Source organism: Sorex araneus, chromosome 3 (genome assembly GCF_027595985.1).
Source record: "Sorex araneus isolate mSorAra2 chromosome 3, mSorAra2.pri, whole genome shotgun sequence".
Classification (NCBI taxonomy): Eukaryota; Metazoa; Chordata; class Mammalia; order Eulipotyphla; family Soricidae; genus Sorex; species Sorex araneus.
In genome coordinates, this window is record NC_073304.1 from 219435963 (window position 1) to 219463165 (window position 27203).

Consider the following 27203-nt stretch of genomic DNA (forward strand, 5'->3'; position numbering starts at 1 on the left):
GGGGAGGAAAAGTAGGCTGCTCGGTGGTCAAAGCTTCCAGTGAACTAACACCAACGCTGGCTCAGAGATACAGGAAAACACGCGTTTGAAAATCCCAAACCGCTTTAAATGGGACACAGCTCCCGACGGGGTCAGAGACCAGCAGCAACACCACCATGACGACAAACGTGCACACAAGCTGAGGAAGCCATCTCTGAGGTTTGGCGGTTCCTCTTCGCTGCTCTAAATCAATCAGAAATCAGCAAACAGCTGCGGATCGTAAAAGAGAATGGGAGGAGAATGACGAGAACTGCTCTGAGGGTGGGCAACCTTCCAACAAGGCCAGGGCCTGGTCCTGACCACGGCGGTCAGAATGCGCACTGAGACATTTCCTATAAGAGGCAGCAGGGCGCTTCCCCGGCTGACAGCCGCTTCCAAATCCCTCAGGGTTCCTGCAGAAACATCGTCTCTCACAGAAGGGACAACTCCCGTGAGAAGACGACTAGTGAAAGATTCCAGGGGACAAGATGTGGACAGTAAAGGAGGCTTCAGTCAGTCCCTGGAAAACCGTTTACATTATACCAAGATGAAAAACCAGCTTTCCTAAGGCTGGTGGCCACATAAAGTGAGGGGTAAGGTGTAAACAATAAATAACCATGAGAAATGACAAGCACAATCATGACAGATGACACTATGCAACTATGCGCAGTTTCATTTCACATCAGCTAGGTCATCTGGTTCACCCTGTCCTGACACTAAGGAGTAGTTTCCCTGGGGCTGGACAGACAGGGATCCCCAGTCCTCCTCTGGTCCCCAGAGCCCCGTCAGGACTGATCCCTGAGCACAGAGCCAGGAGGAGACCACCTGATGTGCCCCCCCAACCCCCTCAAAAAATGTAATTAAAATAGTTACTCTATGAGGAAGACAAAAAAAGTATGAGCACAATATTTGTATCTTATGTCTCTTACCGCTTTGATCATCCCATCTGAAGTGGATATATGCTTTAACACATGGGATGTTTGACCTCTTTAGAAAAACGAACAAGGACAACACTGAGTTTTCTCTGTTGCTCAACCACCAAAAAGTAAGCTATCAAAGGGCCGCAACCGGCTCACACTCATTTTGAAAGCTTCAGCGCACTGTGGAGTTGAGCAAGTCCCACTGCAACACGACTCAGAAACGAGAGGAGCGGAGCATCACTGCTTGGGAAACATCTGCACGGAACGAACACGGGGAGCTGGTGCCGGGCGCGGCCTGCTGAGGCCCACCTGTGTCAGGGCAGACAGCTGGCCCAGCGCAGGAGAAGTAACTGGAGGTCCGCGGCTCACCACAAAGCACCACCGGAACCAGCCCAACGAGGCCCCTCCAAGTTGAACACGGCGAGCTCACCATGGATTCCTGGGGGGAGGGAGCCCACCTGAACCCCAGGTGGCGACTGATACAGCCTCCACTTTTTAGGGGAAGGGGCACCCACATGGTGCTCAGGAGATCTGGGAGCCCCTTACAAGATTTTTAGCCGAACTGCTGGATGGATGGTTCAAGGGGCGGGAGGTGTGGCTCTCCTCGGGCCCCAGGACTGCACCTCGGTGTCTGGTGAGGGGCGTGGGGGGGGGGCATATGGTGCCAGAGCGAGACACATACAAGGCGTGCACCTTTACCCCCGGACCACCTCTCTGCCTCCACAACATCTAATCTAAGGATATCAACAGCTGCTCATGCAGTAAAGATTCTGGGTTAAAAAAAAAATAAATAAATACAACTTGATAAGACCTTCATGTTACCCAAAGATCCTTTTTTGTAAAGGGAAATGGATGGGAGGTCAGTCATTTCCTTCAAGATGTTATTTTTGACACTGTGGAGATCATTAACTTGAATCCTCAGTACAGGAATAATGAGCCTGAATCATAGAGATATGGTGACGGAGGTTTTTGACTCATCACGGGTGCTAATCAAAGGAAATATAATTGCAAAGCTGTACTATTCCGTAAACATCATGCCAGGTGTTGTAAGTGCTTGAATACCCGCTGCTGCGATTTCATCGAGAAGCGCGTGAAATGAGGCGGCGTAAGGCAAGCTGGGATTCTAAAGAGAAAGGACCTTTTCTTTATGCACACTATGTTTTCTTTCCTTTAATCACATCTCAAGGAAGTTGAATACGAAAGAAAAGCATTCATCAACAATCCCCTTCTGGGGCTGGAGAGAGATCGTACAAAGGTTAAGGCGCTCGCCTGGCATGAAGCCCTGGTTCAAAACCTGACTCTGCATATGGGCCCCAGAGCACTGCCAGGTGTGACCCCTGAGCACCATCAAGGATGGCCCCAAACCCAAAAAAATAACCAAACCCCCAGAATTTCATTACTCCCAAATGCAACAGAGCAAGGCTGACTATCCGGTGCCAAGACAAGAGGATGCAGAAAGCACAGGACGTCAGGATGATGCTCGCCTCCTGGCAACCGCCTGACAGCCGCCTGACAGACACCAAATCTGTCTGGTTTGGGTTCATCTGCTGAGAGTTCTCCAGCTACAAGCTGGAAAGCCAGCTTGGGAAGACAGCTCTGTGAACCCCACCGCCTTTGACTGCAGACTGGTTTTCATCCGAGACATATTTCCATGAGGCAAAGTAAATTCAGCAAATGAAAATACAGTCTTGCCTTGCTATGGATGTCCCCTTCCCCTGCCAAAAATGACAGGCTGCTTGCACAGAAGCTGTCACTAATCAGCAGCTGCTCCTGTAAAGAAAACCTAGAGCTGGTGCCAATGAAAGCATATTGAACTGAGGGAGGGTCCAGTGATGGGACTAGAAAAACGCAAGCTTCAGTTTGGGACAAGCAAGCTTTATAAACACCGACGATCTTAATTGGGGACAAGCAGGGACAAGGCAATAATGGCAAGATACGTCTATTCGTATTCCAACAGGAAGGAAAGAAAGCATCTCCCTAATGTACTTAAAAATCAAAGAACTCCCAAGTCGCTGGAATTATTGAATTCTACCAGGCCCAGTTCCCCTTTCAAATTGGAGTTGATCCTGGTTTGGGGTCGCTGTTCATCGTTAGTAATTCTGTCTGTGGTATACAACCTCCCTGCTTTGGCAGACACCATAACTAGTAAACTGCAAATACACCTTTCATGTATTCCATAGCCTTGGCCTAAACCACCTGGGGTTCTCAATCTAACTGGTGACCATCCCCCATTCTATAGGAAAGAAAAGGAGACAGAGTGGACAAGACCTACCTGAGTATGTGGGTGGGGAGGAACTCACCTGATGAGCTTATGCCCAATGTTCTTGTTCACCTGAGCTCATGCTTTGTATATAGGAGGCCCAGGTTTGGTCTCTGGCACCACATGGTCCCGGCATCATGTCCAGACGTGACCCTGAGCACAGACCCAGGAATAGCGTGGCTGAGCACTGCAGGATGTGACCCCAAACCAAAACTGCCCACAGACTAAGATCCTGCTGGAAATCTGAATTCCACGGGTTTTCTTTTTCAAAGAAAAAGAATTACTCAAAGGCTCTCTTTCTGTTTCTTTTCCTTTTTTTTTTTTCCTTTTTGGGTCACACCCGGCGATGCTCAGGGGTTACTTCTGGCTCTGCACTCAGGAATTACTCCTGGCGGTGCTTGGGGGACCATATGTGATGCTGGGAATTGAACCCAGGTAGGCCTCATGCAAGGCAAATGCCCTACCCGCTGTGCTATCTCTCCAGCCCCGCAGTTTCTGTTTCTTTAGCAGTCATGCTATATGTCTTTCCTCAACAAGTCCATTTTTGTCTAATGAAAAGCATGCTTCCTCTCTTCCCCCATCTCCTGCCAATACACTGCTGGGGTCAGCCTCTGTTAGGAGCACTAGGATCAGACTGTCTGTAAAACCCACTAGAAAAAGGGAGGAGGAAGAAAGGAAAATATGGGGAGGAAACGAGGGAGGGAAGAAAAGGAGGAAGAAAGGATGAAATAAAGAAGAAATAGGAAAAGAAACAAAGATCAGCAGAAAATTTCTTAATGAAGCTGCTATCCACAGCCTCTTGTCACTGGCCTGTATGCAGTCTGTCCTAATGCCTGTGTATGCAACCACAGCGCTGCACTGATCATTCTCTTTATAATCAGGCTAGAAGGAGAACAATTTGCCTGGTGAAACGTGGAAAAAGTCTAATCTCTGCTATTAGTGCCAGTGCAGGTTTATCAGCGAGGCCTGGAGGAAACAAGCTGACAGACATAGAGATCAGGAATCTCATTGTCCAGGCCTTAATAACCTCCTGTGGCATGCTGTAAAGGGCTCTGCTGGGTTGGTCTGTCTTTGAATGTTTATTAAGCAGCATTGCCAAGGCACAGCAACTTTTGTTTTTTTTAATTTCACTCCCGGGACTGGAGAAACAATACAGCAGGTAGGGCGCTCGCTTGCTTCCCACCTGGCCAAACCAGGTTTGATTCCTTGCACCTCAGATGCGGCCCCCCCCAAAAAAAAAAAGTCATCAGAAATGACCCCTGAATGCAAAGCCAAAAGGAAGCCCTGAGCACTGCCGGGTGTGATGAAACATTTTTTCTTCTTTTGTTTCTTAGGTTGCTTTTTTGTTTGTTTTTGTAGTGCGTGGGGGGAGCTCCCCAAGTGGTACTACACTCAGGGGTGTGAGGCCATGCCATGCTGGGGATCTGACCAGGGCCTTGCCCTGGGGCTTGTGCCCCAGCCCTTTGAGCTAAATCCTTGGCCCCTCAAAGCTAAGAAAAAAAAATTTTAGAGGAGGAATCCTCCAAGCAAAGCGACCATATTAAATCTTAGAAGAAGAAACCTATACAGAGACAAAAATTCTGACTCTATGAGGTGCGAGAATGGTGGGATGGCTGCTGTGGGCAGTGGAGGGGGGAAGGGGTGTCAGTGTCCAATGGGCAGCTTCTATGAGAGATGACCAAAAGGTTCACAGATGGATGATGGGGTACCCACGACAATGTCAAAGCACACGGTGGTATTCAACCTGATACTTAAACATAGCTGAAATGAAAAAGTTTTATACACATACACATCACAAACACACCATATACACACACAGATGCAGACACGTGTATGCACGCACACGCGCGCGCACACACACACACATACACAAAGACCTTTTTGGTTTTAGGGCCGTACCATGTAGTTCTGAGACCTGAGCCTTACCACCCACAGGCAAAGCATGTGTTTTAGCTCCTTTCAGTTTTCTCTCAAGCCTAAAGGGAAAGAAACTTTTTTGTTGTTTTGATTTGTTTTTCTTTTTGGGTCACACCCGATGATGCTCAGGGGTTACTCCTGGCTCTGCACTCAGGAATCACTCCTGGCAGTGCTTGGGGGACCATATGGAATGCCGAGAACTGAAGCCGGGTCAGCCGTGTGCAAAGCAAATGCTCTCTACCCACTGTGCTATTGAGCCAGTCCCCTCATTTTTTTTTAACTGGGAAAAAAGCTACTTTTTGCCTAGTGAGCTCACATTTCTTCTATCTTTAACTCTGAAATCCCAAGAAACAAAGGAAATTTGCTTTTCCCTCCTTTTTCCCTTTCTTCTTCTGCCATGAAACGAATACTTTTGGCCCCTCCAAGGACTGACGCAGTCTCTGGGTACTCCTCTGTATACTGAGATGTAAGGGGATAAAAAGGAATAACCATCTTCAACAATATCTGATGGTGACTGTCAGAGATTATTGGGCTACGATAAATATCAAGGAATCAACCCGCTCTTAGAGACAATGGTTTTTATTAAATATTCATTGAACATCCATTGCATGCAGGTGCTGTTCCAGGCACTGAGAATATAACTAGGAAACAAAACAGATGTCCTTTATGAAATTTAGGTTCGGGAGGCCAGAGTGATAGTACAGCAGGAAAGGCGTTGGCCTTGCACGTGGCTGAGCCAGGTTCAATCCCTGATATCCATATGGTCCCCCGAGCACTTCCAGGAGTGATTCCTGAGTGCAGAGCCAGAAGTAACCCCTAAGCATCGCTGGATGTGACACCAAAAACCTTAATTAAAAAAAAACATTGAAATTTAGGTTCTGGTACTTAAGAGTTTAGGAGCTGGAGAGAATACAGCAGGTAAGGTGTGAACCTTGCATGCAGCTTAGCTTATTCAACCAGTGCTTCTTCTTGTTCATTTCCTTTTTATTTCTGTTAGAGGATCCCCTGACTAGTACAGGTTCTCACAGGTAAACAGCAGAGCAGTATGTTGCATCCAAAATAATAAAAAGCATTTCAACATAATCAGACTCCTGAGCGTGATGAATGACTTCTGTGACAGGCCCGGCAAAGTGGAAGCGGTTTAAGATAAACCAGGACAGCTGTTCTCCCTGTTGAAAGCGGATCATCTTCATTAAGCTGTAGTGCATGCAAAGCCAGTGAGTTCTAATCAAGGATTCTGTTAAAGATTCTTTCTGTATGTATTAGTTCAGCTTTTCTCTAAAATACAGTTTTATTTGGAGGACAAATTTCATGCTTGCCACAACAAATCAAACCTGACCTTTTAAAGATGATTTACAGATTCAGGATCCACACAGTCTGGAGGCTCTTAAAAATAGTCTGGGGTCAAGAATTCACATGGGACTAAACCCTTCTACAAACCAATGCACGACGATTTTAAGGTAGGGAGTGAGAGAATCCTTAGGTTCTTTCTCCAATAGAATAAAATACAGGCTGAATTATATTAAAGCAACAAATACAATCAGAATGAAAACCTAAGTATAACAAAAACTATATCTGAATACTTGAAGATGCCCCACCTGTTTCTCAATTCAACAAAACCATCTTTTATAAAATCAATGTCATGACTTTTAAAAGTATCAGATTTCTGGGACTAAAGTGATAGTACAGCAGGCAGGGTATGCTTGCAGCCAGCCGAGTTCAATCCCTGGCACTCTATCTGGTCCCCTGAGTCCCACCAGAAGTAACTCCTGACTGCAGAGCCAGGAATAAAACCTGAGCACTGACAGGTGTGCCTCACCTTCAAAAGAAAGGGTACACAATTCCTTGGAGCATAACAACTTCTCTTGTGTACTTTCACCTTTAAATAGTTTAAATATTCTAAGATAAACTGCTCTATCATAGAGAGAGAAAAAGGAATTTTTCCATAAAGGAAACTTATTGAGTAATAATTTACATTCGATAAACTGTACAAGCATGATCTGTACATGTTGGATTAGCCTCTTTTTTTTTTAGCACCGTATTAAAATTAAGGGTTTAAAAGTGCATGTAGTAGTATAAGCTACTGAGTGTTTTAGTAATAAAAAGTCAACTAATTCGGCTTAGAGGTCACAATCTATCATTACATAGACCTAACAGAGAAATTCTGTTTCTTTAAAGGTTCCTTCTTTTTAGATTCTGTGTATTTTGACATCATACTTGGTGTTTTATTCTTTTGAGGACCACATGGTGCTGGAGAGCAAACCCAGGGCTCCCACATGCAAAGTAAGTGCTCCAGCTCTTTGAGCTGTCTCCCTGGCACCGAAAGTTCCTTCTTAAATCTGATTGAGCAGAAACCACAGTGAGGTGCTTGCTTTGCCAGTGGCCAACCTGGATCTCCAGCAGACCCACACAGTCACCTGAACCCCTCCAGAAGTGATCCCTGAGCACAGAGTCATGAATAAGCCCCGAGCAGTTCTGGATTTGCCAACACCTCCCCGCTCCTTGCCAAAAAAAATGATAAACTAAGTTTAATGATAAACTAAGCAGACAGGTTGAAGACTGAAGGGGAGAGGAGCTTAAGGCCATGGCCAGGGTCCAGAATCTATCTAGTCCGTGATATAGTATAGCAGGCAAGACACTTGTCTCAAATGCGGCTGACACAGTTCCCCAAAACCCCTTATGTTCCCCAGAGCCCTGACAGAAACGATCCCCGAGTACAGAGCCAGGAGTGATCCCTAAGCACAGCTAAGTATAAGCTATATACAAGCAAACAAAATGGTATGTAGAACATCAGACATATTATACATCAGTTAAGATGCTGGCCTTGCACACATTTGCCCAAGTTCTATCCCTAAAATCATATCTAGTCCCCTGAGCATTGCCAGGAGTAATTCCTGAGCACCTCTAGGTGTGGCCCAAAAACAAACATGCAAAAAAAAAAAAAAAAAAGGAAAAATTCATCTGAGAGTAAACTAAAAGATTCTAGTTTCATGCATTAACTTTAAGCATCCCATATGGTCAGAGAGATAATGGGTGAAAGCACCTGCCTTGTATACAGGCAACCCTGGCTCAATCTTGAGCACTGCATATGGTCCCTCAAGCACCACTAGGAGTGACTCGTGAGACAACTAGGAATAAGCTCTGAGCACCAGTAGGTATAATTTTCTTCTCCAAGTGCCACCAAAAATAAGAATACGATAAATATGAATAGTAGCTAAAACCAAAAGATGACTATGATTCTATTCTAGACAAATTAACTTTCAAACTCTACCCTACACACACACACACACACACACACACACACACACACACCACACACCACACACACCCCCCACACACACATTCCAAGGCAAAACAAAATTAAAACTCCTGTCTAAAAGTGATTTGCAAGATGAGCTAAACATAACATAGGAAGGGTTGTTTTCATTCATGACCATGGAGGTGATAAGACACATTTTAAGCTGATGCATAAATACTAGGACCCTGCACCTTCTGTTAGTTAAAACAACAGGCAACCCCTGAACTCTTGCCCGTATCCCTTCCTGATCACCTTATAAACAAAACAATACTCCAAAATGTATTGTGCATTTCTGGAATAGAGAACATTTCCCCAGAGAAACAAAGCTGTAAAGAGATGGAAATTCCCTAGGTGAGTCCCAAAATTTAGTCAACAATCCTACAAAGCTTTTTATCATTTTTCTGGGGAGTGTTCACGCAGATACCGCAGGAACCAACAATCCCCTGGGTGGGCGTCTGCCTGGCCCATGTTCTACTCTTGGGGAGCAGGAGCTCCACATATGTGGGGTCAAGGCTGCAAGCACACTTCAGGGCAGCAGTTTTCCAAAAAGGGGGTATGCAAGCTCAACTTTGTATGTCTGGGCTGGGGTTGATGGGAAGTTTAGGGAGCGTTTGTGGAGGAAGAGGGTTTGGGCCACTCCTGGTGGTGCTCAGGGATCACTTCTGGCTAGGCTCAGGGGACCATATGGGGTACTGGGGGTCAAATCCAGGTCGGCTGCGTGCAAAGCAAATGCCCCACTCTCTGTGCTACTGCTCCAGTTGCTGATGGGAAGCTTCAGAGGACCACCCTCTGCAATCTCTGCTCCCTCTGGAACAGTGGCTTGGGGGCTGGTGAGAGAGCTCAAAGACAGCTTTGCAGAGGGCAATCCTAGGTTCTACTCCCAGCACTAAACAATCACAATCCCCCGAGCCTTCTGGGGAGCAGTCCCTGCCTGCAACAATACCCGAGCACCACTAGAGGTGGCCCAAAGCTTCCCCGCCACACACAAAAAACACCACCACCCAAGAAACAAAACTGTGGCTTCACTGCCCAGTGGGCAGGACACCTGATTTCCATTTGCGCATTTGCATCGTTCGTAGTTACATCTTCGAAACAGGAGCTGTCCTATTTGCCTGGACGGCCTGAACAATACCGCACACCAGGGCAACCGATAGTTGGGCACGAGTGTGACTGAGGAACTGAAGTCCCTCACTTGGTTAACTTCGATGTAAACTTAAAAACCAAATGGCGCTTCATCTTGCCCCCGGCCTTCCTCTCTTGTTGCGGCTGCTGCCGCAGGCGAGGGTCACACATCTTGCTGCAGTGCTCACGCACTTGGCCGCTGAGCCTTTCGCGGCAGCAGCTGGGGTCTGAAGCTGAGATGCTGGGAAACATTCCGGCTGTAGTTGCTCGCTGAGGGTCGCACGTTCTTCAGCTGTAGCTGTGGCACGCTAGAGATCATGTGTGGGGCTGCAGGGCTGAGGGACGCCAGAGAGCACAGGGGCTGGGACGAAGTTCTGGTACAGGGCAGTACCAGTGCGACTCTCGGTCTTTCACTGGCCAGCAGGTGCCACTGGGCTACCCCTAATCCCCTGGAAGGCTTTTAAGTCACTTCGAAACACCTTGGGTATGTGAATCGACCTAGTCAACCAAGAGTGTCATGGGTTTTCATCTAAATAGGTATGATTTAAAAGATACCAAAGTCAAAACTTAGCGTGTGTGCAAACACACACACGCAGACACACTCACAAACACAATGCAGCTATCTCTTTAATAATTTTTTGTTTGGTTTTGGGCAATAGCTGGTGGTGCTCAGGGGCTACTCCTAGCTTTGTGCTCAAGGGTCACTCCTGGGGGTGCTCAAGGGACAATATGCAATGTCAGGGTTGAACTGGAATCAGCCAAATGCAAAACAAAAATGCCTTAATTTCTGTACTGTCTCTCCAGACCCCCAAGGTATAGTGACTAATGCTGAAATGAAAATACTTTGGGTATAATGAGTTAAAAGAAAATATATTAAACCTGTTTTACCAGCCAGAGCAATAGCACAGCAGGCAAGGCACTTGCTTTGCACGCAACCAACCTGGGTTGGATTTCTGGCACTCCCCCGCCAACATCCTGCTAGGAGTGAGCCCTGAGCACAGAGCCAGAAGCAAGCCCAGAGCAAAACATTTAGCCCAGTGCCTGGCATACAAGTGGGTAAATAAAGAGCAAGAAGTGGGTAACAAATAAAGAATGCTATTTTCTGAAAAACAAAACTATATTTTCACCTCACTTTTAGAATTTTAAAAAATGTTTACATTTTGGGGGCAGGAGCAGGCAGGCTGGAGAGGCAGAACAGCTTCGCAAGTAGCCAACCCCAGCTTGCTCCCCGGATGCCAGAAGGTTCCCTCAAGCACTGTCAGGAGTGATTCCTGAGTGCAGAGCCTGAGGCAACCTTGAACACTGCCAGGTGGGGCCCCAAAACAAAACAGCAATCATTTTATTCTTTACATTTTCTTTGCCTGCATCCTCCACTTGGTTGAGGCCTGAGAGACCAAGACCCTCGAAAGCCGGTCAAGGCAGCTGCCCAGAAAGGGCCTCCCCAGGTCTGCTCCTGGATGACCGCCCAGCATTTCAAGGAGTGATCCTGAGAACAGAGCCAGGAACGAACTGTCGGGTGTGACCCCCCAACTTAACAAAATCAGATATATATATATCTTTGCTTTTTGGGTCACACCGAGCATTGCACAGGGGTTACTCCTGGCTCTGCACTCAGGAATTACTCCTGGCGGTGCTAGGGGACTATATGGGATGCTGGGAATCGAACCTGGGTCGGCTGCGTGCAAGGCAAATGCCCTACCTGCTGTGCTATCACTCCAGCTCCCCAACATAAAATATTATTAAGAAAAGTATGAATAAAAATTTTACAATCTTTGGGTAAGAATGGTGATTCTTTTTGGAGGGGGGGCTTTTTTGGGTCACATCTGGCGATGCACATAGGTTACTCCTGTATCATGCACTCAGGAATTACTCCTGGCAGTGCTCGGGAGACCATATGAGATGCTGGGAACCAAACCTGGGTCAGCCGCGTGCAAGGCAAACGCCCTCCCCGCTGTGCTATCGTTCCAGCCCCAGAATGGCTTTTTGAAGCATGTCTTGATAGGCAGATCAGAGAGAATGGTTAGACGGCATGTGAACACAGCAGTTGTGTGCACAAAACGTATTACATAAAGTCAAAAGCTATACCCCACCCATGGTGGGGAGAAACTGGAGATTATTCCTAACAGTATAAGACAAAAAACATCCTTGGGAAACCTCAAACACAAATAGTAGGAAAACTGGCTAAGTTACATGAAAAGACTAGTCACAAAGAATCAAAACAGGTCGCTAGACATGGGAAACAAGGTCCACTCTTGCCGGATCCCGAGAACATGGGACTAGCCGCGCAATGGCAGTCAGCGCTCAAGCTCCTGACATGTGGGGAAGGGCCATGCCTTGCCTGCTCCCTGCTGTCTGGTGGGCACCTCGGGCCAGGAGAGTACTGGATGGCAGTTTGGCATTATCTCTGCCAATGACTCAGCAACTCCACTTTGAGAACTTCCATTCAGGACATGGCCCGATAATATGAAATACTCCTCAGCCTGTGAATCTGGGCTGTTAATGAAACTACTGGAGCATCCTGTAATAGCCTAATGATGAGATTATAGCAGGGTGCTCCCGACAATGGGATATAGTCCCTCACAGCAATCCACACGGACCGTTGTATTTATCAAACTCCAGGGACCCCCAGATAACAAGACAGGTAAGAGGTTTGTTTCCACTTTACTTCTCTTCACAGTCCATCTGTCACCTCTCTTCTGTCCTGTAGCCCATGTCCTTTTGCTGCCATGGCCCTGTACTTGGGGAGTTTGTCATCTGAGTTCATAACCTCTTGAAATGGAAACAGTCGACTTAACTTTTGTATATATTTCAGGTAGAGTGATAGCACAGTGGGTAGGGTGTTTGCCTTGCACATGGCAGACGCTGGTTCGATTCCTCCATCCCTCTCACAGAGCCAGGCAAGCTACTGAGAGTATCCCGCCCACAGGGCAGAGCCTGGCAAGCTACCCGTCCTGTATTTGATATGTCAAAAACAGTAACAAGTCTCACAATGGAGACGTTACTGGTGCCCGCTTGAGCAAATCAATGAGCAACGGGATGACAGTGATACAGGATATGTGTATTTCACTGAGAAGACAGTCAATCATTTGGTGACAGTCTCCAAAGGCTAATTGCCCTTAGACCTCGAAGGTTAAGAAGCACTATGCAGTGTCATAGGTAAAACTGTCAATTAACTTTGCCTTAAAAAGTATTACATGATTATGCCACTCATTTGCTTGCTGGACAGTACGGACTTAGTACTTACTAAGTCTTGCCTTGATTAACAAACCAACTGCCATAAAATTTTGGAATAAATTTCTTTTCTTTTCTTTTTTTTTGGGGGGTGGCTTTTTGGATAACACCCAGTGATGCTCGTGGGTTAATCCTGGTTTTACACTCAGGAATTACCCCTGGTAGTGGCTCAGGAGACCATATGGGATGCCAGGGATTGAACTCAGATTGGCTGCGTGCAAGGCAAAAGCCCTACCCGCTGTACTATCGCTCTGGCCCCAGATTTCCTTACTTTTATTTTCCTTTGGCAGTCAGGTTGGGTGATTGGGATGGGGGGAGGTGGGAAGGCTTAGGCCACACCCAGCTGTGCTCAGGGCTTACTCTAGCTCTGCTAATCCTACCAGCAAATTACTTTAAACTTTTTTTCCCCTTAAAATTCCTTAAGATGTTACTTTTATTTTATTTTTTTTATCTGATTTTATTTTTTGCTTTTTGGGTCACACCTGGCGATGAACAGGGGTTACTCCTGGCTTTGCACTCAGGAATTACCCCTGGCCATGCTCAGGGGACCATATGGGATGCTGGGATTCGAACCCGGGTCGGCCGCATGCAAGGCAAATGCCCTACCCGCTGTGCTATTGCTCCAGTCCCAAGATGTTACTTTTAAACACTAAATCTGTTAGAGAAACTAATGTGAATTTAAGACAAAAAATAAACCACTGATACTAGCAACAATGAATACCCAAGAGGAAGTACCTTCACTAGAGAGTTTCTTTAGCAATACTCCCAAATGAATACCATAATAAATATCTAGAGAAGTCGTTAAGTATAACTAATGGAATTAAAAGAAAAAAGAAATACTTCAATCTTGGAACTGGAAAGACAGTCCAGCAGGTGAGGTGCCTGTCATGCACAAAGCAGACGGGGTTTGAGAGGAAGACGGGGTTTGATCTCGGCAGCCTCTATGTTCCCCCTGAGCTAGGAATGTCTCAACAGGAGTGACCCCCAACCAAACTGGGTGTGGCCCCCCAAAACAGATAAAAACTAAAAAAAAAATACTATTAACTAGCAGCCTTTGTAAGTATCATCATGGATGAGAAAAAGCAGTACAAAAGCAAATGCACAAAACATACTGAAATAATACAATCCATTAGACCTAGTAATTGAAAAACAACTATTTTTAATACAGAAAGAATGGTAACTTATAAAGAGCACAAACACAAGTAAAACAATTGATTCTTCTCACACACACACCCATGCTCAAGGCTTACTCCTAAATTCACTCCTGGTGGGCTGGTAGGGGGTGGCAGGGTGGCATATGGGATGCCTGAAATCGAACCCGGGTCAGTGCGAGCAAGGTAAATGCCCTACCTATTGTACTACCACTCAGACCCTCTTGGTTTTGGGGCCACATCCACTGGTGCTCAGGGGTCACTCCTAGCAGAGCTGGGGATTAAACCTGGGTCAGCCACATGCAAGACAAGCACCTTACACTATCACTCCAGCCCCTCAAGCTTCTTAATTATATTGACAAAAACAACGCAGTTCTCCATTAGCTAATATAAGAAGATATTGAGCACCCCACCAAGTATGGGAAATAACTCAGTCTTTAAATTACAACGCCTTTAACTCTAAAAAGCGAAATATAAGTAGAATGCTTTTTAGTATAGTTTATCAACAAAAGATGCTATATAACCTACCCAATAAGTATGCCATGCCAAATATTTTAAATATCATAAACTACTCCAAATTATGTTTTTGTACTACTAAGATCGAAAACAGAAACAGGTTTTACAGGGTCAGAGAGCTCAATGGGCTGAAGCCTATGCTTTGCATCTTCAGGCGTTTCAGATTGTATCTCCAGAACCACAGAGTCCTCTGAATACCTTCAGGGGTGACCCCTGGGCACAAAAGCTAGTAGTAGCCCTTGAACACTACCTGTGAGGCCCAAAGCCCCCAAAATAAACAAAAACAGATTTGTTCATTTAAAATAACACACACAAAATTCATTTTAAAATAATCCCTTTGGCCATATAAATGGAAGCATGGATGAATGGGTCTACATTAAATTAAGAAGCTTCTGGGGCCGGAGCGATAGCACAGCGGGTAGGGCGTTTGCTTTGCACGTGGTCGACCCGGGTTCGATCCCCGGCATCCCATATGGTCCCGCAAGCACTGCCAGGAGTAATTCCTGAGTGCAAAGCCAGGAGTAACCCCTGAGCATCGCCAGGTGTGACCCAAAAAGCAAAAAAAAAAAAAAAAATTAAGAAGCTTCTGCACTGCAAAAGAAACACAAGAAAAAGACTCCGCACAAATTAGAAGAAAATATTTGCCCACTACTCATCTGACAAGGGTTAATATGCAAGATATAGAAAGCACTTGTAAAACAACAAGAAAAAAAGAAAACAACTATCAAAAAATGGGGAGAATAGATAAACAGAAACTTCTTCAAAGAAGACATACAGATGCCTAACAGGCATATGAAAAAATGTTCTTCATCCCTTATTATCAGGGAAATGCAAATCAAAACAACAATGGGATGTCCCTTCAAGCCAGTGAGATTGGGACACAACAAAAGAATAAAGACCCATCACTGCTGGCTTACACTTGGGGGAAACAGGGACCATCATCCACTGCTGGTGGGAACAGCAACTGGTTCAACCTTTTGGGAAAACAATGTGGACACATCTCAGAACTAAGATCTCAGAACTAAGATCATATGATCCAGCAATTCCACTTCTTGGCCTTCTGCCCTAAAGACCCCAAAATTCTATTTAGGAGGAAACTTGCAGTCCGATGTTCACTGTAGCACCATTCACAATAGCCAAGATCCAATAACAGATTACTGGGAAAAGATGCTATGGTTCATCTACACAACAGAATGCTACTCAGCTCTAAGAAAGCCTGAAATCATGCAATCTGCTGCTATGTGGATGGATCTGGAGAGTAACATGTTGAGTGAAATCAAAAGCCGAGAGACAGATATAATGATTTCTCTATGGCAATATAAAAGGGTATAGGAATATATTTTTATCTATAGGGATATAAAAAGCATAGTAGGGAATAGCCAAAGGCAATAGAACTAGTCTTACAGAACTAAGATTATGGGGGGGGAGACCATGATGCACTGGGGTGGGGGGGTGCGGGACACTACACAATGCTAGGAGCTGAACCCAAGGCTTGCGCATGCAATGCACACACTCCAGCCCTTTGTCATCTCCCCCCAGTTCTGTATTTCACTTTCTTTATCCATTTGTTAGAAATGTTTTATCATGATTATAAAAGTATTCTCTGCTCATTATTATCCCAGAAGAACAGCAAAAATACTAGAAGCTATATGTACACTGTAACACTGTAGCACTGTCATCCTGTTGTTCACTGATTTGCTCAAGCAGGCACCAGTAATGTCTCCACTGTGAGACTTGTTACTCTTTTTGGTATATCGAATACACACACTTGACAGGCTCTGCCATGCAGGCGGGATACTCTCGGTAGCTTGCCAGGCTCTCTGAGAGGGACGAAGGAATCGAACCCAGGTCGGCCACGTGTAAGGCAAATGCCCTACCCACTGTGCTATCGATCCAGTTCAGAAGCTATATGTACACATACCTAGAATCTCCTAACTCAGAAAAAAATGTTTTTCAATGCTTCATTCTCTCTTTACAAGGACAACTTTGGGATTGTTTCATGATTTGCTTTTCATTTAGTGATACATGGTTACCTTTACTGAAGTCATCAAGTACTGTATCATAATATGATTTGAAATGGCTGACTAGTTTTTCACAATACCGACAGTTCTCTAATAACTATATGTAATATTCAATTATGCTCCAAAGTATTATTATAAACTGAAGGTGTTTCTAAGTCACTGTGATTTAAACAATACTATAGAAACTACCTTGTATAAAAATATTTTAATTAGGGCCAGAGTGATAGTAGAGCAGGCTGGTCATTTGCCTTGCAGACACCCTGGGTTCAAATCCCAGCATCCCATATAGTTCCCCAAGCACCTCCAGGAGTGATTTCTGAGTGCAGAGCCAGGAGTAACCCTGAGCACTGCCAGGTGTGACCCAAAAAGCAGAAAATAAGTGTTTTTAATGTATCACTGTCATCACGTTGCTCATTGATTTGCTCAAGCGGGCACCAGTAACGTCTCTCTCCATTGTGAGACCTGTTGTTACTGTTTTTGGCATATTGAATACACTACGGGTAGCTTGCCAGGCTCTGCCATGCGGGTTTTTTTAATGTAGAAGAAAAAATATATATTTATTTTAACTGATTTCAGATCACTTAAATGAAACTGTCAGGACAAAGAATATGCACACTTTTAAGACTATCAATACATCAAACAGGTCTTCAGAAAAAGGTGCCAATGACATTTCAGTCAACAAGCAGGAAAGTGGCAAGTGGCACCAGAATTCCTAAGCAGCACTGTTTTCATTTGCTCAATATTTTAACTAAAAAAAAAAAAAAAAAGATGTCATTGTTTTGTTTGTTTCTGTCTTGGGGCCACATGGGCCGGGATCCAGACCTCTGCTGTGGGGGGGGGGGTGCACAGGGGTGTCTCCTAGCTCTGTGCTGGAGAATGGTTCTGCCATGCTGGGGGACCAGGTGAGATGCTGGGGATCTTATTAGGGCCTCCCATATGCAAGCATGCTCAGTTCATTGAGCTATTTCCTGGCACACATATTTTTTTATCTAAGAATACTGGGGCCAGACTGGGGCCGGAGTGATAGCACAGCAGGTAGGGCGTTTGCCTTGCACGAGGCCAACCCGGGTTCAATCCCTGGCATCCCATATGGTCCCCCAAGCACTGCCAGGAGTAATTCCTGAGTGCAAAGCCAGGAATAACCCCTGAGCATCACTGGGTGTGACCCAAAAAGCAAAAAAAAAAAAAAAAGAATATTGGGGCCAAAGAAATAGTATAGCAGAGAGAGCAGGGAGTCAGTCTGCCTTGCATGTGGCTGACCAGGGTTTGATTCCCCGCATCCCAAATGGTCCCCCCCCCCCAGCACTGCCAGTAATGATCTCTGAACGCAAAGCCAGGGGTAACCCCTGAGCATCATCACTGTGGCCCCCAAACAAAAAAATTCAGAGATAAAGTTGACCTCTATACACACTGTATGAAGTTACTATTCTTACTTGATACTTAAACTCACTGCAATATAAACTCACCTTTAAAATAGGCTACACTTGGGGTTTCATATCATTGAAACAGTCACATAATTGAAACACTGACAACAAAAAAGGGAAATCTTGCAATGTGGTGCTAGAAATTAAACCTTCCAAGCCTCAGGCAAAAGGTTTACTTGCAATGTTCTATTGTCTGCTTCTGCCTTTCTTTCCACCCATCACAAATCCTAGCCATGAACCCATAGAGAGAAGGGACTGGACTGCTTTACAAAGAGTTGTGTATTTATGTAGCACTCCAGTTTGCTGCTTTTCTCAGATTTAAAAGATGACCAACCAAAAGTTGACCAAAATACTTTTAATAGGTTTTTGTTGTTGTTGTTGTTCTTGGGTCACACCCGGCGATGCACAGGGGTTACTCCTGGCTCTGCACTCAGGAATTACTCCTGGCGGTGCTCAGGGGACCATATGGGATGCTGGGATTAGAACCCGGGTGCAAGGCAAACGTGCAAGGCAAACGCCCTACCCACTGTGCTATCGCTCCCGTCCCCCAAAATACTTTTAGAAACACACAGACACCAATGAAAAAACAGAACAGAGTTGCCATTATTTCTGGGATAATAGCTTACCTATTTAAAGCTATGAACAGACTATCTTGTAGACAGCTATATTGTAAAGCTAATAAATTCCATGTTTTAAAACTATGAATAGAGTATCGTATAGACTGCTACATTGTAAAGTTAATAAATTCCAAATTTTAGTATTTAACAAATTAAATACTCAAGTTTTCTTTTTATATGAGCTTCAGTGGCATTTGTACATATAGCTTATTTAAAATATCCCCTCCCCCAAGAATAAAATATAGAAAGATTGCCCTACAAGCTAAATCTAAAATTTCATTCTTTACAAAAACTGAGTGATTTGCCACCAGTTGTTATAGGACAATTTCAGACATCAGAAACGAGGTGTTTTTTTTTTTTTTTACAAACTTTGTAATTTATTCTCATCTGTAGGCTGGAAAACCCCACTGAAGACTTTTTCAACTTAAAAACAACACGCGCACACACTCACATAGCAGACCAGTTTTAATTGTAGGATCTCACTGACACAAACACAAGGAAATTCTGAGTTATAGATACTTCACATGAAGTTTTTTCCACTGACACTGTAACTTCTGTCAACAGTCAAAGAAAATTCAACCCCGGTCAAAGGTGACAGTTTGACAATCCTGGAAGCTAACATCCTCTGTTTATTTGAACAAGTCCCCACTGCCTGCTCAGGGGAATTCAAGTTTTCGTTTCCCTGACTTGATCTCTCAAATTCAAGTTGCTCTGCTTCAGGACTGTGAAGACTCGGGTCTCCAGGGTTTAACCTCACACTCCACCTCCAGGGGAGAGCGTGGCCCGCACAGGTGCAAGAGCTACTGGTCCAGAACAATCAGTTCAGCTTTCTTTAAAAACGTATCCCTCCTTGGGGCTGGAGTGATAGCAGTGGGGTAGGGTGTTTGCCTTGCACGTGGCCGACCAGGATTCAATTCCCAGCATTCCATATGGTCCCCCAAGCACCGCCAGGAGTAATTCCTGAGTGCAGAGCCAGGAGTAACCCCTGAGCATAGCCGGGTGTGACCCAAAAGGCAAAAAAAAAAAAAAGTATCCTTTCTCAAAGACAACTAAACACTAATAAAATTGTTCCCCATATGAAAATTCTTCTCTAACTCAGAAATCAACGAGTGACTGTAAAACAGCATCAATAAAACAAGCATAGGATCCTTCAAAATAAAATAGTAAATAAAATGAGCCGGACATTTTTATTCACAGTCAGCACACCCCAGAGTAAGTGACAGGCCAGCTGGGGAAGGGTGATGGCCCTTTCATTTGTAAACAGAGGCCCAGGAGGCCGCTATGCGTGGCTTTCTCAGCGGAATGTCATTTCCACCAGAAAATGTTACCTGGAAAAAGACTTACCTTCCTAAGTCTGTAAAAGGGTCTCATGGGGGAAAAATTAAAAAAGCAGGAGCCCCTTTTAGACCCCAAAGAAAGAAAAAAAAAAAGCCTAAGACGATAGTGATAGTTCAGTGTGTGGGGTATCTGCCTGGCACTCAGCAGACCGATCTGGTTGGATCCCTGGCATCCTACACGGTCTCCCCAACCCCCACCCCCAGCACCGGTACCTCCAGGATTAACTCCTGAGTACAGAGCCAGGAGTAACCCCTGAGCATCACTGGGTGTGGCCCAAAAATGAAAAAGGAGAAAAGCCTTGTTGAAATCAAAGTTCTTGTCGCTAAGCTGCAGCTATAGTGGTGGGGAGAAACACACAGTTAGGGAACTGGCTGGGTGGGGGTCAGGTTCCAAACAGGCCATCTCCAGTGATGTGAGCTTGGGTACTTTAACCCAGTATCTCCATGGCCATTTCTGCCCCTTTTTGTATGAGAATAACACCCCTCTCAGAGGAGCATGAGTTGAAACAGGGCTAGAACTTCTACCAAGGTCTGCTAGGCGAGCTGCAAGCCAACAGCGCCAGGGAATATTTTCATTATCTTTCTATTCTTAGGCTGCGGACATCATCTGAAGTACTTTTACATGAATTTTCTAGTCATTTTCTGAAATTTGGCATAATAATTAGGTGTTCCCAGATGAGCCCACGGTAAGCAGGCAATAGTCCAGCGTGGTCAGTAGTTGTTTTAAATACAAATTACAGATGTGGTTGTTACTGGTTAAGTTTGACTTAATTTCCCATATGCAAAAAAAATAAAATAAAAATTCCTCTAAGAGGTTGGGGGAGTGGGCCAGAGGCTGGGGGGAGAAGCAAGCACGATAGAAAACACTTGGGTATGTCATGGTATCATTCCAGAGTAAAGTCCAATTCACTTTTACTAGCCTGGTGGGCACTGAAAATATTAGTCACTGAATTAATCCTAACAAATAGCAATAATTTATTGGCTCACTGCTGTATTTCCCCATGTCTTCCCCAACCTTTCTCTAAGTAGTCAGAAAGGAAAGTTTTCTTATTTTCTGAGAATCTCATTACTGCTCTCAAACCATACTCTCTATCTTAGTATAATTTTAAAAATGAGTCAGCACAAGGACCTCAAAAGACTAGCAGTGCATAGAAGATTCTCTCTTTTTCACTCTTTGCTCAGCTTGGAGATTTTTCTCTTCAGAATAGGTATCTTTAAGAAAAGACTAAACGGAAAGTCCATATTGGAATGGATTCTGCAAGTTAGTTTCCGAAAGATAAATTCTTTATTGACCAATTTATGTTATTTTTCTTCTTTAACAGTGTTATGATACATAGAAGGATGTGATATTATGAATAAACCCAAAGAAGAAAATAATCAGCTTGTGACATATGAATTTCTCTTTCCCAAAGCCCAGGTATTTCATAGCCTGCACTATACAAAGCTGACCCAACGCAGGACCCTGTGAAAAGCAAGATCCAGAGAAGACTGCAGAGTGGGGAAACCCTCACTCAGTCTTAACTGAAACTTACTTGAATGTTAATTGAATTAGGACTCTGTTTAGTCTTTACACTTGGAGTTAGCAGGCAACTTGTTCCAACCACAGAAACAATACTGCGTTTACTCCATTTTGTTTTTGTTTACCAGGCCACACCCGTTGATGCTCAGGGGTCACCCGGGGCTCTCTATACTCAGGAATCATTCCTGGAGATACTGGGGGAACCAGCAGGGGATAGAGCCAAGTGCAAGGAAATTGATCTAACCACTGTACTATCTCTCTGGCCCCATGGAGCCTCTTTTTTTTTTTTTTCTTTTTGGGTCACACCCAGTGATGCTGCACAGGGGTTACTCCTGGCTCATGCACTCAGGAACAATTCCTGGCAGTGCTCGGAGGACCATTTGGAATGCTGGGAATCAAACCGGCCTGGGCCACATGCAAGGCAAATACCCTACCCACTGTGCTATTGCTCCAGCCCCGAGCCTCCGAGCCTCCATTTTTCAAGGAGGTATACAGCTCCTCAAAGCTCTGTATTGGGGCCAAAGCGATAGTACAGCCTTGCACACAGCTGACCCGGGTTCAATTCCTGGCACCCCATAATGTCCCCCGAGCACTACCATGCATAATTCCAGAGTACAGGAGTAACCCTGAGCATCACTGGGTGTGACCCCAAAAGCAAAACTGTAGCACTGTAGCACTGTCATCCAGTTGTTCATTGATTTTTTTCTCAAGCGAGCACCAGTAACGTCTTCATTGTGAGACCTGTTACTGTTTTTGGCATATTGAGTACGCCATAGGTATCCTGCCAGGCTCTGCCTTGGGGGCGGGATCAATTACGGTAAAAGTGACCTCCCAGGCAAAAGTTGTTGGGGGGGGTCTGGGGGGGGTGTCAAGAAAGGGTTTTCTGGCTAAGGAGGAGGATTCCTCCAGAGTTTGGAGTTCCACAGCCCAACTTTCTCCTTGCTCTCGCTTAACGCCACCACCACTTGTGCAGAGTGCGTAGGTAAGGTCACCACTGTAGCAGGTTCTCAATCTGATGGGCCTGTGGCGACTGCCTCTGGCAACTGAGTTCTCAATCTGATGGGCCTGTGGCAATCTCTGACAGGGGAGGCTCTGTGGAAGTTTCACCTCCTAGTGCTGGATAGTTTCTAGGTTCCTGGGAGAAATCAGATGAATTCTGGTTCCTGGTTCCTCCCGGGAACACCAGGCTTCTCTGTTAATTGTGCCTTCGTTGTTGCTGCTTTAAGGATTCCTTCCCAGACTGCAAAACCATGACGAGACTGGGAGGAGATACAGAACATCTTAACTGGACACTGGGGAATTAGTTGGGGTCAGCTGACCCGAGTCGTATACTGGGCAAAAGACAAACCACATGGGGCCTGATACTCGGCTTCAGTATTTGGGGAGAAATGTGACACAAGGTGGTTAACATGCATGTGGACCTAATTTTGACAATACAAACAGGAAGCACCCCCCACCCCAATATTACCATTAAAAAAAAAAGGAAACTAAACCTCAAAGGCACCCTGCAAGGAAGTCATGGGTGTGACCAAAACTAACAAAAGTAATGAAACGTTATCTAAAACCAGAAACCACCAAACCTGAGGGTCTCACCCAACTCAAACCCAACACCTGTAGAGCACTAGGCCCTTTTGATAAGGAAAAAAACGTGTAAACTCAGGTGAACTCTCCACACCCGGTTAGGGTTTCCAGCAGTAGAAAACATATAGTTATTAAATCCATTCCACTTAACATACGCATACAATAATTCAGAGAAAATGCAATTTTTAATACACCCCTCCCCCCAAAAAACCCTCCATCATTGTGATTCGATTTAAACATACCAAAAACTGTCTAATGGAAACTAGATGGGTTAAATATGACTTTCTGATTCCCAGAAATAAGCCTACGACGGTGGTATTTCCAACATTGTAGGGGAAAAATACTTCTGATTTTAGAACTGTTCTATCAACAAAGCTCAGATTTAAAGAATTGGGTTTTTTTTCCCCTTAAAAACCACACAAATTTGGGGACAATGATATCATTAAGAGCTAACTTTCAAACAACATTTCTATTAAGAAGTTCCAGAGGGGCCAGAGCAATAGTACAGCGGGTAGGGCGTTTGCCTTGCACCCGGCCGACCTGGGTTCTATCCCTGGCATCCCATATGGCCACCCCAGCACCTCCAGGAGTAATTCCTGAGTGCAGAGCCAGGAGTAACCCCTGTGCATCGCTGGGTGTGAGCCCCCTCCCCCCAAAAAAAGAAGTTCCAGAGTTAAAGTGTAGCTAAGTGCTATTCTACCTGAAAGAATATGCTTTTGAAGAGCTCAGTAAAGAATTTCCAAATGCTCAAAACAAATTAAACGTTTGCTTTCTTTCTGTAGGAATAATGTAGCAATCTACACTCTAAAGAAGAGGAGGGAAAAAGTGTTACTGTTAGAATTTCCAGAAACAGGAGGCTGCCTTTGGGATTTATGTTGACAGGGCATTACACTAGTTAGGATCCCTTTGATTCTACCTTCCATCTGCAATCTAATCTCCAGCATGTTTCTTATCCACTTATAACATCTTCCTTCTATAAGATAAGTGACCTGCAGAGTCTCCCTCCCCACAAACAGATCAAGGAAGCCATCACTAGCACATTGATATATTCAAGTCACTCGGATCCATTTGAATGTAGCCCTAACAAAATTCAGAAATTTGACTATCTAGAGCATTAAATTATAACTTGTAACTAGATTTGATAGTGTTTTTGAGAGGTAAAAATGAGTTCATAATTAATTATGAACTATTAATTAGTTTAATTGAGAACCAGCTAAAAGAAAACTGCTTAAGGTCCAGGCGCCTGCCCAACTGCTTTGAAAACCTAAGATACAAGCAGATGATAAACACCATTTGCAGATGGGGGGGTGTCACACACGACATAATTTAATATTATTAAATATTATAATATTTATAATATTTAATATTTAAGTCAAATATTAAAACTTAACTCAGTCATATTTAACCCACATTTTAAAAATTCTTAATTGAATTATTGTGAGATACACAGTTACAAAGTTGTTCATCATTAAGTTTCAGTTCTAAGTAAATTTTTTAACAATCAACTGAGAGTAAGAAAACAAAGATGAAATGAGAAGTTGGGGCACGCACAGTATAGGAAGTGTAGACCAAAATATTTATGTTGTAACACTCCACACTGACTGTGTTTTTCACCTTCCAGGATATATATCATGCACTATTTTTAAGAAACGTTACCACCTTAAATCTCTTAAAACCATACATGTTAATATCCTATTAGCAAAAACCTTAAATACTGGAGAGAAGGGTAGTGAGTTGTGGGATCAAGCATTGCACTGGGTGTACAACGAAGATTTTGCACAACTTGCTCTGAATTAGGCAATAACCAAACTGCTGGTGATAAAAATCTACTTTCCTCTCATGTTATGCTTTTTTAAAAAAGATAATTCCTTCCCTGTGTCTCAACCAGGGGCTTGAAATTTTCACCATCCAGGGTCTACGGGAAACCATTCATCTATTAAACTAACATTTCTTGAAAAGGGGCCACACTGCCTGCTGTGGGTCCCCAGGATATTCCTGTAGGAGGCACAGGTAAAATCACTCAAAAGGGGGGGGCCACAGCAGGAGACAAGGGAGTCCATGAATGGGACAGAAAGGGCAAAGGAAGGAAACGAGGTCGAAACAGGGCCCCAGTCAGGAAAAGGTTGAGAAGGTCTGTACTAAGCAATGCATAGCTAAGCAGAGGTGTGGTCCTGTATTAATCAAATGATAGGCATTATAAATTGTCTTAAGGTCAGCGAATTTTCCCTAGGATCAGGAGTCGCATGTCTCATTTATATTCTCAATTCTAACAATGATCTTCCTTCAGACAGAAATTGCTCCCAAAACAAGAGAACAGAAAGGCAAGTCTCCATGTCCATCAACAGGATTCCTCCATTTGAAATGATGAGACCCTGTCTAATTTCTAATTACAAAATGAAGTTAGAAAACCTGAAAGGCACACTAAATTAAATACATCCTCTTGATATGTGTGTGTGTTGGGGGGGGGTGTTAGTGATGAAAGTTAAGTCTTTAGTCTTTGACTATAAACAACCAAACAATAACACAAGAACGTTGAGGAAAGATGTAAAGTCTGTTATCTTAATTGAACAATATCAAGATTATTTGAGATAATATACTGAACAGCTGAAAGAAAACTGCTTATGGTCCAGGCGCCTGCCCAACCGCTTTGAAAACCTAAGATACAAGCAGATGATAAACACCATTTGCAGATGGGGGAGGGGGGGTGTCACACACGACATAAGCTTAGTTTAATTATTTGGCGACACAGTGGGCCTTTCAAGGGGCCTTCCCTGAGGCCCAAACGATATTTGGGCCAATAAAACTTGACAGCGCTGGGTAGGGAGCACATATCTGGACCGAACCGAGCAGGCCACAGACTCCACCTATCCGGGCCTCACTTTCCCCGCTTGTACTCAAGGCTGTTCCATCCCCATCTGGGAGGCCTTTTCCCAGCGCGAACGCCACGCTGCCCAAGACTGATGGGTGACCACGGCACGACGGGCTCCCGGGGGCCCGGGGCCGGACGCGGGCACAGGCGGGCGCGGCGCGGGGCGGGGGGCCGCGGGGTCAGCCGTCCGCGCCGGCTCCGGACGCCGTGGGCTCTCAACGCCAGCCCCATCTTCCATCACGGCGGCCACAAGTGTCCGCGGCGCCCCGCAACTTCTCTCCCCGCGGACCCGGATGCACCCTGGAGCCGGACTCCCGTCGGCTCGGGCCAGCTCTGGGAGACACACAACTGCCCTCCCACCCCATCGCGGGGACACTTTTGCACCCCTCCCCCCGCCCCCTACGCCGCAGCTCACCACCGCACGCAGCAGTCCGGGCCTGCAGACTGGGGGGCAGGGTGAGGGGTCCCGATGGGGCGTCCCGCACCCCCACCCCCGCTCGGTCCCTTACGGCTCCCATTCGCCGTCTAGGCTCCTTATAAGGCCCCGCGCCTGGAAGCTTGGCTGCCCCCCTCCCCGACACTGCCCTGCGCCTCGCAGTCGCCGCACCCCCGACCCCCCGCACGCCGCAGATACCTCTCCGCGGCGGGGTGGGGGACGACAGCAGGAGCCGGCAGCCGGCGGTGGAGACGACTAGCCAGCGGCGGCCCCCCTGCGCGGTCGGCTCGGGCGCGGGGGTCGCTCGCCGCCGCCCCCCGCGCACGCTCGCTCGGCGCACGCCCCGCCCCGCGGCCCGCCGCCGCCGCCGCCCCCGCAAGGCGCCCCCCGGCGCGGCCGCCCGGCCCGGGAGCGATGGCGGCGGCGGCGGCCCGGCCCTGCTCGGCGGGCGCGCCCAGCCCGGACGGACTCCGCGGCCCCGCCGCCCGCGCGCCTACCTCGCCCGGCCCTGCGCGGCGCCCGCCGCTCCCGGCCGCCCCTTGCTCGCTCGCTCGCTCGCTCGCTCAGCCGGGCCGCGGCGCGTCGTCGCCTGCGCTGGGTCCCCGCCCGGGGTGCCGGCTCGGGCGGCCGCCGACTCTCTCCTCCCGCCGCCGGGGCCCGCGGGGGCGCGCGCGCTGCTCGCGCGCACAGTCTCGGTCGCGCGCGCCGCCCGCAGCCCCCGGGGCGCGCCCCCGCGCCGGCGCGCCGCTTCCTGGTTCCGCCCCGCGCGCTCGGCCCGGGCCCCACGCACGCCCCGCCGGGATCCGGGGCCCCGCGCGTGCGCCCACCGGGGAGCGGGCTGTGCGCCGCGGCGCTGTGGGCCGAGGCGACCCCGCGGGGCCGCGCCTGCCCCCCGCCCCCCGACGAGCGTCCCTGCCGGGAGCACGTGCTGCTTTGTTTGGGTCGGGAGACCACCACTAGCGGGGC

At 46.3% G+C, this 27203-nt stretch overlaps 1 protein-coding gene across 2 annotated transcripts in view; it reads right to left on the reverse strand.

The window, feature by feature from the left end:
* Positions 1-26901, reverse strand: part of STAT5B (signal transducer and activator of transcription 5B) — a 68352-nt gene extending 41451 nt beyond the window's left edge. The window contains exon 1 of one of the 2 annotated variants that reach the window (XM_055130979.1): positions 26735-26901. The gene's annotated coding sequence lies outside the window, so the exon portion shown is untranslated. Of the gene's footprint in view, positions 1-26435; positions 26583-26734 lie in introns of those variants that run through there. The other variant, XM_055130980.1, reaches the window with a different exon arrangement.
* Positions 26902-27203: the final 302 nt, after the last annotated feature.